We start from the raw sequence: 17530 nt of genomic DNA, 5'->3' as shown, positions 1-17530 counted from the left end.
CCATGATACACATATTAAAAGAATAGGAGAAATTCATCATATAATAAAATCCAAAAGGGGTAGATAGTACTCAGACTAAATGCAATTTTTAAAAATCCAGGATATTTTAAAACCAAAGCCTAAATAATGAACTGCTTAAGAATTGTAAGAAAATGCTCTTATAACCACTGTGTAAAGGAAAAAACAGTCTTAACAATAAATAATTATTAACAATAAATAATTTAACAATAACTTAACAGTAAATAATTTTTAAATTATGAAATGAAACACTCTATGTTAAATCTTTAAGACATAACCAAGTTATACTCTTCTATAGTTTACAGAGCTCTTTAAACATGGATTATCCTATGGCAGTGATCCTGTTCTGAAGCAGATAAACAGATAAATACCCTTATTACAAGTAAAGACAGTGTGAGTCAAAGAATTATTTAATATGTCTCAGGCAAAATTACATGCTGATGTGTCCATAACCCAAGGTTTCAAGAGATGGGCAAAATTGAAATTTTATTAAAACAAAAAAAACTGTTTTCTCCAATGAGCCTACTTTCATTTTGATTCTTCAAAAAAGGCTAGCCATGAAATCTCAACTTTATAGTTAAATGTTAAGGTCGTTATGCAAATCAAGGATATATATGATTTTTAAAATTATATAGTTTTATGCTGACATATGTGAAAAACGTGGATAAACTTATTTCCCTCAAAATTACTATTACATTGACTAATATTAGGAAATTTTGTAAGTATAAAAATTGATAAATTTTCTTCCTGTTTGCCAATTTGAAAAACATCCATTTTCAGAATACATGTTTGGGAACATGTGTGCCTGTGTGTGTGTGTGTGTTGTTTCTCAGTATGTGAATGTGTCTGGGTAACCATGTTGATGGGGCTAAGTGTGACTGCTACATGGAGCAGTGAAGAAAGATCTGGGTTTCATTATGTAAGAAAACATATCTCAGTCTTTTAAAAAATGAGAAAATCCCAATGTATTTACTTTCTCATGAAGAAATTCTTCAGAAGGAGTCATGAGGTATAAAAGGGTGTTATTTCTAGACAGCATTTCCAAAAGTGTAGTGAGGTAGATAATTTAAGATAGCATATAAATAAAGTTTTTACTGAGGTGCATCATTAATTTTCAATGTTATATTATTTTCAACTGTACATCAAAGTGATTCAGATATATATATATATATTCTTATTATATATATATTCTAATTCAGATTTTTTTCACAAGGTATTGAATATAGTTCCTTGTGCTATACAGTAGGTCCTTGATGTATACCTAGTTTATATATAGTAGTGTGTATATATTAATTTCAAACACCTAATTTATCTCTCCACTGCCCCTGAATAAACTTTTTATGTGAATAATCATGCATATATTTTTATCATTCATCCCTCCACCCACCCACCTCTTATACTCTTCTTTGGTCATTGGTTTTATTTTACAGCATTTATTTGGTTCCTCATGTCTACCACCAGAATCCCAAGCTCAGAAGGTCACTTCTTGCCCCCTACTCCCTACTGAAATCTCTGCACCATCTTTTCTGAGCCCATCTCCATACCCTCCCTAACTAAGGGAACTCTTGCCCAAGTCCTTTGCAACTCACAATAATGTATCAGCCAGAAATCCATCTAGCTGTCTTTTCTATAAGGAAAGCCACTCCCTATGAACCAAGAGTTACAGGTGACCGTGAATTGCTTGCTCCCTATTTTGGTTACTTCATGCTACAAAACAAATTACCCCAAACTTAGTGACTTAAAATGGCAACCACTTTGTTTGCTTTCTAGATATTGTGGGTTGACAGTTCAACTGGCAGTTCTGCTGGTCTCTTTTGGAGTCATCCAAAGGATGGCTGGAACTGGAGGCATGGGGAGACACCCCCCTCACCCCAGGAGGCAGGCAGGCAGGCTGAGGCTCTTCTACCCATGCAGGGGATATGGTCTCTCTGTGTGGTAGTTGGGGCTCCCCAAAGGAAATACAAAATGGAAATCACCAGGCCTTCCTAAGGCCTAGGCCTAGACCAGGCACATCCTCTCTGTGCATCTTGTATCAATTAAGTAGTCCCAGAATTAGCCTATGGGCTTTCCCAGAGACTCAACAGTAAAGAATCCACCTGCAATGCAGGAGATGAAGGAGACTTGGGTTCAGCAGCTGGGTCAGGAAGGTCCCCTGAAAGAGGGCAATGGCAACTCACTCCAGTATTCTTGCCTGGACAATCCCATGGACAGAGGAGCCTGGTGGGCTACAGTCCATAGGGTCACAAAGAGTCAGACATGACTGAAGAGACCGAGCTCACACACATGTGCACAGTCCATCCGTAGCCAAAGTTAGGGGAAATAAATTCCACCTTTGGGGGAAGGGAGGTGATGACAGAATTTACGGTCATCTTTAATCTACCACAATTTCTCAAACAAAAGAGCTCCTTTCAGTTTTTATGCAGAACAAATACTTTGAGAGTTTCAAAACCTATTTACTATTTTTTGGAACAAACTTTAGTTTCTTGGGTATCAAAACCACGATGTTTCCCCAAAGCAGTGTAAAACTGAGGTTAAGAGCTTGTTCAGACAGATGGTAAGTGATTATAGAGTAATGTACACATGAGTACATGGAAATACTACTTGCCTTTCAAACAACACTGAAATCCAAGTTTACCACCACGAACCTCACTTTGTAGATACTCTCAAATTCTCCAACTTCCTAGAAATTCAAATTAATTTAAAATTTTCTGATCAACCGCTTCTCAGCCTTTTGGCTAAGATCAAGTGTAAAATTTTCTAATCCATGAAAACATGTTGCTGTCCACACTTCTAAAAGTTAGAAAACAGATAATAAAAGAAGTATTAATAGACTGGTTATATATAAATAGGGGAATTCTTTTTTCCACCTCAGAGTATCAGGATACTTTCAAGATAGGTACCTCTATTTCTGTTCATTTCACAACCTACCTCTTCCATCCTTTTAAAAAAATAATTAATTTTTGGTCTTCATTGCTGCACATAGGCTTTCTCTAGTGATTAGCAGGAGCTACTCGCTAGTTGCGGTGCTCAGGCTTCTCATTATGATGCCCTCTTTTCAAGGCTCGAGGGACTGAGGCTTCAGTAATTGCATCTCCTGAGCTCAGTAGTGGTGGTACATGGGTTTAGTTGTCCCAGGGCATGTGGAATCTTCCCAGACTAGGGATCAAACCCACGTCCCCTGCATTGGCAGGTGGATTCTTAACCACTGGATCACCAGGAAAGTCCTCCTTTCTTCTTTTTATTTAACCAAAATGCATACACTTATTTAAGGTAATGAAAGAGAATCTATGAGAAAGAACAGCAGTGAGAACAATTCAAACATCACTCATATGCAATTTGGTAAATATATTGTACTTATGTTTTCAATAGCTGGCTGTATGAGGGTGGTTTCCAAGTCCATTCTTTTAGCTGTGTGGCAGAAAACTGCCAACTTTGCTTAAATTCTCCTGAGCGGTCACTCCCTGCAATTCTACTCAGGGTAGAAGTAGATGCTGGAGAGAGTGGCCTTCCCTCTGGCCTCTTCTGTGACTTATCTGGCTCTGGGGTCAATAAATGTTTGGGTTCAAAGGGCTTTTCTCTTCCCAAAGTAAATAGAAGGAATGGAGATGTGAAGAGTACAAGTCACTAAATGGGAATATATTGTCAGCTTACTGTAATTTACTTTACCCATTTGCTGGTCACTTTTTACTCATGTCATCATTCATTGTATTTGTTATTGCAGGTGTTAGGTGCAGCACTGAAGTAAACAGACAGAAAAACAGCCTACTAGTCACTTACAGTGATGTGGGAGTTTTGCCAGCCCAAACATGTATCCGTAACAACATGGTAGCTCTTTACACCAGAGCTTTATAAAGACAACAAAAGGAGTAACTGATGGTGGTAATGATTGAACCGACACTGCAGAATAAGAACTACAACATTTTACACTATCTGGTTGATATATGACTACAAATAGATTCATTTCCAATCCCTCTTTACTCTCGTAAAAATCTTAGCCAGGTGTGCAACAGAATATCCCCATAATTGAGTGAATTCTTCCCAAATTATTCAAGTTCTCCTGGTCCCTACACGGGAGCCGGCTCCAGGGTGCTCCTTGAGAGGTATCTCTTTAGTCCCACTGAAGATAGCTTACTTTGGGGAGGAAAATTTCCTATACATTGATAGCCTTGGGAATTGGCGAATTCCTGCCCCTCACTTCCAGCGCCTGGGGAATGACTGCCTGCTCGCACCAGGCTCTGATCTCGCTCCTACCCCCTCTCATTCTGAAAGTGTCCAGGGGAACACATGGGAGGGAGTTTTATTTCCTCCTGGAGCAGAAATGGGGGCCAGGCTAAAACGAGATTTCCCCCGTGGGCAGAAACACGGATGCCCCACGACGGTGTGAAATCCTAACTCTCTCCCTCCCTGCTCCACCCACACACACCCGTGGGACTCGTAGGTCACTTTCAACCATCTCGCCGGCCCGAGCATCTGGGCCGTGACGTCATCAACACCCGCCCACCGCGCGCCCGAGGTTGACAAGGTCACGGAGGGCAGACTTGTAAAAGCTGTTCAACTTGGTGCCGTCCACGCTGAGCGCCTCTCCCTCGACGGCAGGGTCTTGTAGGTAAGCCTAACATAACCTAAAAGAGGAGAAAGAACGAGAACACACACAGGCTAAAAACAGATAAATACAAAATCTGTAAGTGGCACTTTAGAGGGAAGGAGCTTGGATATTTCCAAGTATGCTTGGGGGGAAAAAAGTCTAAAATGCGGAGCAAGCATCGGGCGTGGTTTCAGTAACAAATGAAAAAAATAAAATACAAGTAAATTGTCCTAAATTAGCTAAGTATAAAATCCAATCTGAAAAAGGTTTGAGATTTAAACTAAAATGAACTTTTAAGTTACTTTAAAAGTATAGGGAGACTAGAAATGGATAAGGGCTGTTAAGGCTCAAAACTAGATAGAATACAAACCCTGACAGAGAGGGAGGCAAGGCTTTACATTTCTGAATCCTGACCTAAATATGCCTACAGTTTTACAAGAAAATGTATTTTTCTGCTGTAAATTTGTTTGGCATAATAGAATATCCAAAAGAAAAATATTATTATGTATTTGGAAACTTAGGTATGCAATGATTTCTTTTATACAAGGCGAGATAATGCCATCTTAAACAGAAAACAAAATGAGGCTTTTAAAAAGAAAGGTAAATCACTAACAGAAAGAGGCCTGGTGAGAGAAATCAACATATCGGTTAGGGTACTGAATGCACCTCAGCCTATGTTGGTAGAACGCCTACCCGTTTGGTTTATACTGTCGTTTTACGTGGGTTTCTAGAACCTCCGGCATTCACTGGAGGAGTTTGCCTGTCAGTCCGTCAGTGACATCCACCAGGTTTTGTGGTTAGAGCATTGACAGAGCGCCTTGAGTCTGCTTTTCTACATTTATGATGACACATTCTCCCCAAGACAGTGTTTTGTTCATTTTTTTCCCCCTCATTGTTGACTTTTATGTGTATTTTTCTTGTTCTGCAGATAAATACAGGATGATAAAGACACTAATTTTAATTCCACTTTTTAATTTTTGTACTTGTGTGTGTGTGTTTGAAAAATACAATGCTAAAGTGATGGTATTGTCATTCTAACAAGGTCATTTAAGCAGTTATCCAACATTGTGCCTTATAGTTGATTAAATAAAAGCGTTAGGACAAAATCTACTAGTTTTAAAAAAGAAAAAAGTACATTTCCAACAGATATGTGTCTATAGGTGTGTGTGTATATATATGATAAAGTGTGTGTAAATAGATCTTCTTTACTATGACAACTTATTACTGATGTTTACTCCTGTCAGATGTCATGATCAGGTAAGCTGCACTGCCCTAAATATGTAAAACACAATTGCAAAATTCTCCCTACTTCCAAAGTTTCATCCATTATGCCTATGAGAAAACTCATTTTGTTTCTATGTGTAAAATATGAATCTAATTCAATACCAAATATTTCCAACAGCCTTTACATACATGTCTGCATAGTGAGTTGTCTTAAGTATTTACTGTAGAAATACAATATGTATTTCTAGCATATTGCTAGAAATTAGGTCTTTGGTTTTGCAGCCTCGGGCTCCCAGCCTCTAAAAACAAGAAACAAGGTTAGTTGCAAGTAAAAGTTAGAGCCCTGAGCACTTTAGAGAAGCATTCCCTAAAGTCTGTGCTGTGGACAGCAGTGAGAACTGAAGTGAAAGCCTGTGTTTGAAAAGGGGGGGAGGGGAGGAGGTAGAATTCCTTGTTAAAAACATTTTGGGAAACATTCTGTATCCTCCCTGTTGGAGATTCACAACATACATTAACATATTAAAGACTCTTACATTTATGCTCAATTGCTTTTCAACAAAGGTGTCAAGGAAATTCAATAGGAAAAGGGTAGTCTTTTCAACAAATGGTACTGGGACAATTGGATATCCATGTGCAAAAAGATATATTCAAATGAAGTATCCCACCCTATTCAAACTCCATCTAAATGTTAGAGCTAAATAACAAAACTTTTTAAAAAGAAAACATAGGAGTATATCTTCATGACTTTCTTGGAAATAAAAAAAAAAAATCACAAGCAGTAAAAGAAAAAAGTTGATAAGCTGAACTCCAGCAAAATTTAAAATATGTGTGCTTAAAAAGACACCAAAAGGAAATGAAAAGAGGGAAAAAATTTTGCAAATCATAGAATACCAAGGAACTCTTGCGGTGCAAGAAAACGACCCAATTTTAAAATAGGCAAAAAATTTGAATGGAACAAAGATACATATGAATGATCAATAAACACATAAAAGGATGCTCAACATAATTAGCCATCAGGGAATGCAAATCAAAACCACCGTTAAATAAAAGTACACAGCCATTAGGATGACTAGCTGGTGAGGGTGTAGAGAAATTAAAACTCTCATACACTGCTGATGGAAATGCAAAATAGTGCAGCCATTTTGGAAAAACAGTTTGGAAGTTTCTTAAAAAGTTAAATATAAATTCATCATATGATTTACAACTTCAATCTGAAATATATACCCAAGAGAAATACAAACAGTTGTTCAAACATAGACTCCTACATGAATGTTCCATAGCATTATTCACAATATCCCCAAACTGGAAACAATCCAAATTCCCATACACTCATGAATGGATTAAAAAAATATGGTATATCTATTTGGAATACTGTTTGTCAGTAAAAAGAAATGAAGTCCTGATACATGCTACAAAATAAATCAGCCTCAAAGCCATGCTTAGTGAAAGAAGATAGACACAAAAACCAAATATTGTATCGTTCCATTTATATAAAACTTCCAGAAGAGGCAAATCTATAGACACAAGGTAGATTAGTGGCTGCCTAGAGCTGGAGGTGGGAATTCAGAGTAATGGCAAATGTGGGAAGAAGGGATGTTTTTGAGGTGGTGAAAATGTTTGAAACTTGGATTTTAGTGATGGTGGTACAACTCTGTAAATTTGCTAAAAATCATTTAGTTGTACACTGAAAGAAGTGAAATTTATGGCATGTAAATTATACTTCAATGAAGTTGTTTAAAGGAGAGGGTGTTCTCTGTTTAAAACAGTTTGAGAAACACTTCTCACATCTTGGAGATTCACAACATATATTAACATATTAAAGACTAAGGAACGATATAGTAAAGAAACTTATTTAATTTTTTAATCCAGCATAAACCAAATTTATGTGACCACAGAAACTTTTTAAAATTACATCAATTAAACCCTTTCAAAATGAATGTTGAGGGAAATATAATTAGGAATTGCTGAAAGTATTTCCCTTTATTCTCTATCCCTTGACTTCTCTAAGCCCTTATGTCCAAATAAATGGCATACGCTTGATTAGTTCCTGAGATTTTTTTTTTTTTAGCAAAAATAAATACCGTTTATATAATTAGTCCATACAAACCAGCAGCTGGGAAGGCCTCCCCCCTCCACGGTGACTGCCTCTGTGTGTACTGGCTTTCAGCTGGGGTGTCAGGCTGAGATTAAACAGTAATTATAATTGAAGCTAATGCAATTAATTACATAATTTTGTGTTGTTCCAAGTTAATTCCACTACTAAAATTACATCATAAAATTAGAGCATTAAGAAGGATTACTGTCAAAAGTAAGTGTGAGTCAAGTACCTGACTCATGTGTGATTTATCTCCAGAATACTTGGCTCATATTTGAAACGTGTGTAACAGTTGAATGATAAACATGCACTCAATAGATTGGCTGTAGTCCTTAGTTAAGTAATTGGTGTAGATTGTACATCTCTGGGCTTCCCAGGTGGTGCTAGTGGTAAAGAACCCTCCTGCCAATGCAAGAGACTTAAGAGATGCAGGTTCAATCCCTGGGTCAGGAAGATCCTCCGGAGGAGAGCATGGCAACCCACTCCAGTATTCTTGCCTGGAGAATCCCATGGACAGAGGAGCCTGGTGGGCTACAGTCCATGGGGTAGCAGAGTCAGACACAACTGAAGCAACTTAGCATGCACACATGTATATATAGAGTCCTGAGCCTGGAACTACCATTGGGGAAAAACTGGAAGCTCTGGATGAACATGTCTGCTGTTTATGTAGGGGAAAGAATGACTGTTGCATAGAAGGTGAGGAAAATTTGATAAGAACTGTTTACTTAAGGAAGGAGAAGAGGAATTTTTTTAAATTTTATTTTATTTTTAAACTTTACAATATTGTATTAGTTTTGCCAAATATCGAAATGAATCCGCCACAGGTATACCCGCGTTCCCCATCCTGAACCCTCCTCCCTCCTCCCTCCCCTACCCTCCCTCTGGGTCGTCCCAGTGTACCAGGCCCAAGCATCCAGTACCATGTATCGAACCTGGACTGGCGACTCGTTTCATACATGATAATATACATGTTTCAATGCTATTCTCCCAAATCTCCCCACCCTCTCCCTCTCCCACAGAGTCCATAAGACTGATCTATACATCGGTGTCTCTTTTGAAGTCTCGTACACAGGGTTATTGTTACCATCTTTCTAAATTCCATATATATGCGTTAGTATACTATATTGGTGTTTTTCTTTCTGGCTTACTTCACTCTGTATTAAAAAGCATTAGCAAGGTGTATTCTGCAAACAACTATTGCATCCTTTTTTGTCAGAGAGAAATGACTGTGGGATGAGAAATGGATAAACACTTTGTTATACCCAGTTGATATTAACAAAGAACTAGTACAGCCACATATCAGGACTATGAAATGGATTTGCTAAGAACAAAATATTTTTTAATGATACTTTTCAGGAAAAAAATGGCTTCAAGCAAGGCACAGATAGTATGATTTGTCCTTTGTTTTTATAGTAAATATATGCCAAAAATAATGATACTGATGAGTTTAAATGATGTCAGCCAGAATTTCAGGAATACTGGTTTTCATATTTGAAAATGAATATGATTTTGATGGAATTATTTTGAATTCAGTGCAGGGTAGGAGCCAAAATGAACATTTTAAAACAACACTGTATATAAATTTTGCATTAACCTATTATTAGTTACTTGTAACTTTTTCAACAAGTGTATACTGAACCAGAAAACCATAATCATCCAAGATTAAATTTACTTAAGCAAGGAGAGAAAGAACTTCTTTTTGATAATCTCTAAAATCTGAATTTGTATTCCAAGTACACGTATAAATTATAGTTTCATAACATGCTTATGAGAGAAGTTCAGTCGTTCAGTCATGTCTGACTCTGCGACCCCATGGACTGCAGCATGCCAGACTTCCCCATCCATCATCAACTCCCGGAGCTTGCTCAAATTCATGTCCATCGAGTCGGTGATGCCATCCAACCATCTCATCCTCTGTCATCTTCTCCTCCTGCCTTCAGTCTTTCCCAGCATCAGGGTCTTTTCCAGTGAGTCAGTTCTTTGCTTCAGGTGCCCAAAGTATTGGACCTTTGGCTTCAGCATCAGTCATTCCAATGAATATTCAGGACTGATTTCCTTTAGGATTGACTGATTTGATCTAGTTGCAGTCCAAGAGACTCTCAAGAGTCTTCTCCAACACCACAGTTCAAAAGCATCAATTCTTCGGCGCTCAGCTTTCTTTATGGTCTAACTCTCACATCCATACACGATTACTGGAAAAACCATAGCTTTGGCTAGACGGACCTTTGTCAGCAAAGTGATGTCTCTGCTTTTTAATATACTACCTAGGTTGGTCATAGCTTTTCTTCCAAGGAGCAAACATCTTTTAATTTTATAGCTGTAGTCACCATCTGCGGTGATTTTCGAGCTCAAGAAAATAAAGTTTGTCACTGTTTCCATTGTTTTCCCATCTGTTTGCCATGAAGTGATGGGACCAGATGCCATGGTCTTTGTTTTTTGAATGCTGAGTTTTAAGCCAGCTTCTCTCCTCTTTCACTTTCATTAAGAGACTCTTTAGTTCCTCTTTGCTTTCTGCCATAAGGGTGGTGTCATCTGCATATCTGAGGTTTTTGATATTTCTCCCTGCAATCTTTTTTTTCTTAATTAATTTATTTTAATTGGAGGCTAATTACAGTATTGTAGTGTTTTTTGCCATACATTGACATGAATCAGCCATGGGTGTACATGTGTTCCCCATCCTGAACCCCCCTCCCACCTCCCTCCCCATCCCATCCCTCAGGGTCATCCCAGTGCTCCAGCCCTGAGCACCCTGTCTCATGCATCAAACTTGGACTGGTGATCTATTTCACATATGGTAATGTACATGTTTCAATGCTATTCTCTCAAATCATCTCACTCTCGCCTTCTCCCATAGAGTCCAAAAGTCTGTTCTTTACATCTGTGTCTCTTTTGCTGTCTCGCATACAGGGTCATCATTACATCTTTCTAAATTCCATGCTGCTGCTGCTGTTGCTGCTAAGTCACTTCAGTCATGTCGGACTCTGTGTGACCCCATAGACGGCAGCCCACCAGGCTCCTCCGTCCCTGGAATTCTCCAGGCAAGAACACTGGAGTGGGTTGCCATTTCCTTCTCCAATGCATGAATGTGAAAAGTCAAAGTGAAGTCACTCAGTCGTGTCTGACTCTTAGCGACCCTTAGGAGCCAGCCCACCAGGCTCCTCCATCCATGGGATTTTCTAGGCAAGAGTACTGGAGTGGGGTGCCATCACCTTCTCCGTCTAAATTCCATATATATGCATTAATATACTGTACTGGTGTTTTTCTTTCTAACTTACTTCACTCTGTATAATAGGTTCCAGTTTCATCCTCCTCATTAGAACTGATTCAAATGCATTATTTTTAATAGCTGAGTAATATTTCATTGTGTATAGGTACCACAGCTTTCTTATCCATTTGTCTGCTGATGGACATCTAGGTTGCTTCCATGCCCTAGCTATTGTAAACAGTGCTGCGATGAACATTGGGGTACACGTGTCTCTTTCAATTCTGGTTTCCTCTGTGTGTATGCCCAGCAGTGGGATTGCTGAGTCATATGGCTGTTCTGTTTCCAGTTTTTTAAGGAATCTCCACACTGTTCTCCATAGTGGCTATACTAGTCCCTGCAATCTTGATTCCAGCTTGTGCTTCATCCAGCCCAGCATTTCGCATGATGTATTCTGCATGTAAGTTGAATAAGCAGGGTGACAATATACAGCCTTGACATACTCCTTTCCCAATTTGGGAAAGTATTCCACAGTCCATTTTTCCATGTCCAGTTCTAACTGTTGCTTCTTGACCTGCATACAGATTTCTCAGGAGTCAGGTAAGGTGGTCTGGTATTCCCATCTCTTTAAGAATTTTCCACAGTTTGTTGTGAGAGAAGAGCAGGCCAGAAGGCTGCAGATACCTAGCCCCAGACCACTTGGGAAACCTAGAATACCCCCTTTCTCCCAACCACTTCAGGTTAATTTGATTTTTGTTCAAAGCCTAACTTTTGTTTGTATCAACATTTGTCTCTAAAGTTTGTGGTTCAATTACATCTATTTTGCAAATTCCACTTCTACCACTTATTGGCTTTCCTATGCTGGTTTTAGTTTTTTTTTTTCCTCTCAAAACCAAGCTTAGCTCTGACAGTATCACATCTGCATTTGTTCTTCATTGCTCTTCATGTAGACTGATTCTCATTTCCTCAAAGACAGCCTTGCAATTCCCGCATTTGCTCTTTTCTAAATGAAAAAGTAAGATATCATTCATGCCTCCTTATAAACAGAATGCCTTTTTAAAACTCCACTTTGTGTGAAGGGTTGAAAATGTGGAGGGATTAGTTGGAGAAGTCAGGCAAAGACTCTTTTTGAGGAAAATTAGGATTGGGAGTAGTTTATCTGTAAGGGGACTGTGTCCACTCTTAACAATGGAAGTCGTCTCTGTGTGCGTGTGCCTGTTGAATATGAGTGATACGACATGAGAAGGACCTCTGTCAAGACTTTCTCCATCCTTATGTGTCACTTAATTTTAGGTGTAGCTCAAAACAATCTCTATTCTCTCCTGCTGGATTTAAGCATTAAGTACTTACCAATTGGTTTTCCCCCCCTTCCTTTTCTTCCAATTTTATTAACAGGTATGGTTAACTTAGCAATTACATTATATATATATATATATATATATATATATATATATATATATATAAAATATAAAATATAATATATATAAAATCAATCACCTTTACAGAATGTAGAGAAAAATAAGAAAAAATTATTATATGTATTATAATATTTAGTAATAAAATAAATAATAAATTAGTGTATTGTATTATTATATATTATATTTATTGATTATTATATTATAAACAATACAATACAATATAATATATTATAAATATAATACAATATAATATAATATATAATATATTATAAATATATAATACAACATAATATATTATAATATTAATATTACTTATTATTATGTATAATATGTAATATTTAAAATAATGTTATATATTATATAATATATAATTATATACAATTGTTTATTAAATATTTTATTAATAAAATTAAAATAAATTATAATTATTATACATTATATATAATATATATATGTAAAATCACCTTTACAGAATATAGAGAAAAATAAGAAAAAATTATTATACTATCATAATGCAATCATTGTTAGCATTTTTAAATGTTTCCTTCTTTTTCTTATTAACTTCTCTGCATAGTTGTAATCACAATTACTGTTCTATATAATAAGATCTCCCTAGTTGTTAATGTTCTTTATAATCATAATATGTAAGTGGAGTGAAAGTGAAGTTGCTCAGTCATGTCCGACTCTTTGCGACCCCATGGACTGTAGCCTACCAGGCTCCTCCATCCATGGGATTTTTCCAGGCAAAAACACTGGAGTGGGTTGCCATTTCCTTCTCCAGGAGATCTTCTCGACCCAGGGTCAAGCTCTGCATAATACAATATTCTTGACATCCTTTAAAAAAATGTGATTAGGATTCAGATTTGTAGTTTGTTTAAATTAGCTTGCACTTAGAGTTGAAGACCCGAAAGAGGAAGGAAACATTAGAGGGAGGAGCAGAGGGTCTCAGTGTCCAATTCTTCCAACTTTATCAGGGCGGGTGGCCCACTTCCAGAGAGTAAGTAGAAAGGCTCATGTTTGTTCAATTGGATAACTAAAGAAGTACACCCCTGTTGGCCAAAGTCAGACTACTTGTGAGCTTGACAGCTGCCATTTTCGAGGTCAAAAATAGGTAGTTTGATTTAAATGGGAATAAAAGGAAAATTAGGATCTAATTTAGGCCTTTTTTGTTCTTAATAAAAAAAAATAGCTTACATTTTGTCTTCACTGAAACGCCAAAGCAGTTCTACCCAAGGTTAAATGCTGCGGTATTTTCATAGATTGAAATGGTTGATAAGACCCAAGTTGGTTTCTTCAATCTCATTTTTCAGTGCTTCCTCCCAAATAATGTATTTCATTGTTAATATAAAAGTGCACTGTTGTACTCTCGAAAGAACTTGGCAGTTCATAAATAAAGAATAGAAAAAAAATATGCAAATCTCTGCCAGCCTCCAAGTCCCTTAAGGTTAATTTAACTGTCACACGTAATTTCTCAGGAAAGAAAGCAGCCTATGTCCGTGAACCAGCCAGTTAACTCATCCATGCTTGTGTCACACATTTCACTCCTGTGTAATTTTTTCAGCACAATATTATTTACTGTGTCAAAGGCATTGATGAGGTCAGTAACCATATTCTGTCCACACTGATTATTCAGTTAGTTTAGGCAAATCGTCCCGCAGCAAGTTAACAGGTCCTTCATTACAAGATCACAAAATACCAGCATCAGATAATTAAACTTCCCATACCTAGAACATGTTTCTTAATATATTAATAAGACATTAGAAGAGGTTGTCACAATCATTTGGTAATCACTGAAAATTGCTTTCTGCTTCCTCCCTTAGGAAAAAAAGAAAAAAATCCAGGCATCACAAATGCATTTTGAGTGTTTTTGTTTGAAATTTAATGGGCTCTAATTAATTTTTCAGGGACTGTTTGTCCTAGTTTGGGCTCATCCTGCTGTTTCTAATCCTACTTCCATTTCCATGATGTGCCTCTGTACACCTGGGTTAAGAACAGGAAATAGAAGAGGAGGGGGAGGGTTCTGAAGGCCCTGAGCCTTCCCTCCATTTCCATTGGTGTGTGAACTAGTGGTATCTGTTCTGCTTATTTATTGCTGCACAGCAAGCTACCTATTAGTATAGGGAAGTGCAGGATGTGGTGCACATTCAGTGGTGTCCAATTCTTTGTGACCCCATGGACTGTAGCCTGCCAGGCTCCTCTGTTCATAGGATTCTCCAGGCAAGAATACTGGAGTGGGTTGTCATTTATTTCTCCAGGGCATCTTCCTGACCCAAGGATTGAACCCACATCCCTTGTGTCTCCTGCTTTGGCAGGTGAATTCTTTACCACTGCACCACCTGGGAAGCACATAAGTATGTAAAGGAGGCTTAAAACAATTATTTTGCTCCTGAATCTACAATTTGGATAGGGCACAGGGAAGACACCTTTTTCCTTCTCCTCGCAGCATCAGCTGATGACAACAGCTCAAGACCAGGAGCATCATCCAGAGATTCACTCCCACATCTAGCAGTTGATGCTGGCTGATACTGGGACTTCAGCTCGGGCTGTTGGCTGGAACACCTGCATGTGGCCTCTCCGTGAGCCAGCTTGGCTTCCTTGCACAATGGCCGGCTTCCAAGAGCAAGTGTCCCAAGAGGACAAGGCAGAAGTCCAAGGCATTTTCTGACCTACCTTTGGAAATCATATGGCACCACTTTCCACTATATTGAGGCCATCACAGAGGTTGACCAGGTTTGAGAGGTGGGGACACTGGCCACACTATTTGATGGGAGGAGTGTCACCTTCTCACCAAACAAGGAGTGTAAGGGATGGAATATATCATGGTGGTCATCTTTGGAAAAGAAAATCTTCCACAGTTGCTAAGTAAATCATTCAGATGGAAATATCCACCTAAAAAAAGGACCTGCTTTTGAAAATATTTAGGTACTACTATTGGTATCTAAGTACCATTATGTAAATATTGGCTCAGGTATAGTGCTGAGCAGTATCCTAGAAGCTAGGGAGTATGGCATTATCTTTACGTTTAAAGAGTGTGTAATCTGTTGGAAGAGACCTGAAGTAAATAATTACAATTATATGTGTAAATGCAATAATACAGGTAAATAGTAATACGTATGTGAAAAGAAAATTTCATCTCATTCTTGACCTTCCCCTTGTCTCCTCCCCCTTCTTCACTCCCTTTTTGTCACTGGTAACCAGGTTAACTTCTCATATAATATATCTGAATAAATCATACTTGGCTTAGTGACACTTCAATGACAAAAGAGAATGACACGCTGAAAATTATGAATTAGTGCCTAATATATTTTATATGTAATATCTAAATACCTAATGTTTCCACAAGACATTTGAGTGTTGGCTTCCAAAGCATTATTTACCAATAAATATGCATTGAATAAATGAAAAATAAGCCTTTGTCATTGTTCTCAAATAGCATTGTCTCTCAAAGTATTAAAGTGTTCTTAATTACTCTGAAAAAAACATTTAAATCGTGTCTATGTGAGATCAAAGAGGGTTGTTTTGGGTTAAAAAATAAATGTCCAAATTTTTTTTCATCTATGCATTTTTAGCATGAGTGAAATAGTTTTATGCAAATAGTTCTGAGACTTTTTTCACTTACAAATTGATGGACATTGAAATGTTACTGCTTATGGACAGTAAGATGTTTCCTGTATTTCACTGTTATAAACAGTGGTCTCTCTGGGTAGTAACTGTGGATTGTTTTGACTTTTCTGTAGTTTTTAGAATTTCATTTTGGAAGTAATATGAAAATATATCCTGGGCTTTAGAAAAAGATGCCAAAGCGCAGATGTATACGATAGCCAGAGACAGGTTACTTGTTATAGAAAAGGTGGTTCACATTTGGTTTCCATTCTATCTCCCATTTCATTTCAAAATGTTTGTTTCTAAGGGGAGTCTTCCAGGAAAAAGCCTTCTGATTGGTCTACTCTTCACTTTTACTCCAACTAGGCAAACAATATAGGAGTGAGGGAAACATTTGAATAAACAACTAAGAACAGATTGGAAATAGTGTCCCTGTTTGGACAACTTTTAAAGAAATACCTTCGTGCACATGGATTTATTTATCTGTTAGAGAGCTTAGATGATTTTCTTGTCTAAACGTGTACCCCGTGGGACTTAACCGGCAGTCTAGTGGTTAAGATTCTGTCTTCCAGTGCAGGGGGTTGCAGGTTGGATCCCTGGTCGGCGAGCTAAAAAAGACCAAAACATAAACAACAGAAGCAGTATTGTAACAAATTCAGTAAAGACTTTTCCAAAAAGTGTACCCCTTGTTGGAAGTCAGGGTAGTCGTTACCCTTGGATGGAGAGAGAATAACTGGTAGGGGTCTGGAGATGTCAATTTTCTGGAGTGCTGGTAATGCTGTTTTTTAAAGGGCTATATGCTACACGCAGATGTACTCATTTTGTGAACAGTTCATCAAGCTGTACACTTTTGTTTCCTGTACGTTTCTATGTATATATTATTCTTCAAGTACAAGTTTAAAAATAAAGGGCCACGTGTGAAAGATGATGTCATTTTGGCAGGCCCAAAGGAAAAAAAATCAGTGAAATAAAGAGATGAGGCAGGAGGACTTATAACTGAAGAAGTAAGTTCAGGACAGCTTGCTATCTCTATGTCATTCTAGAAAAAGAGAAAATGTAGCTAATGAAAAAATGCCCACCATATCATATAATATTTTTTTACTCTTTGTAATAAATTTAATAATATTGCAGACTTTGACTGTTATGCTTTGTTTTATCCATAAAATGGTCAGCAGGCTAGTTACTCTTTCCCAGATGAAATCTTTCACTTCTTCACCCCATCCCCAAATCCACCAACACCTTACTATATCAAATAGTCATAACCTGTCTTGACCTCTCCACTGGTTCCTTTCCCTCAACCTGATAAAAATACTCAAATCTCTTCCTATTCTGGAAGAATATTTGCCCACAGCCATGCTCCTTCCCCAGTGTTTGCCCTTGTCTTC

The 17530-nt window shown here is 37.7% G+C and overlaps 1 long non-coding RNA gene across 1 annotated transcript; it reads left to right on the top strand.

Moving 5' to 3' along the window:
• Window positions 1-4526: 4526 nt before the first annotated feature.
• LOC113904295 lies at window positions 4527-17275 on the top strand. Its single transcript, XR_003514478.1, has 2 exons — window positions 4527-4624; window positions 14986-17275. It is a non-coding gene; the product is annotated as an uncharacterized LOC113904295 (long non-coding RNA).
• The last annotated feature ends 255 nt before the right edge of the window (window positions 17276-17530 follow it).

This window comes from Bos indicus x Bos taurus, chromosome 14, assembly GCF_003369695.1.
Source record: "Bos indicus x Bos taurus breed Angus x Brahman F1 hybrid chromosome 14, Bos_hybrid_MaternalHap_v2.0, whole genome shotgun sequence".
NCBI classification, from domain to species: Eukaryota; Metazoa; Chordata; class Mammalia; order Artiodactyla; family Bovidae; genus Bos; species Bos indicus x Bos taurus.
This window is presented reverse-complemented; position numbering and strand designations above follow the sequence as displayed.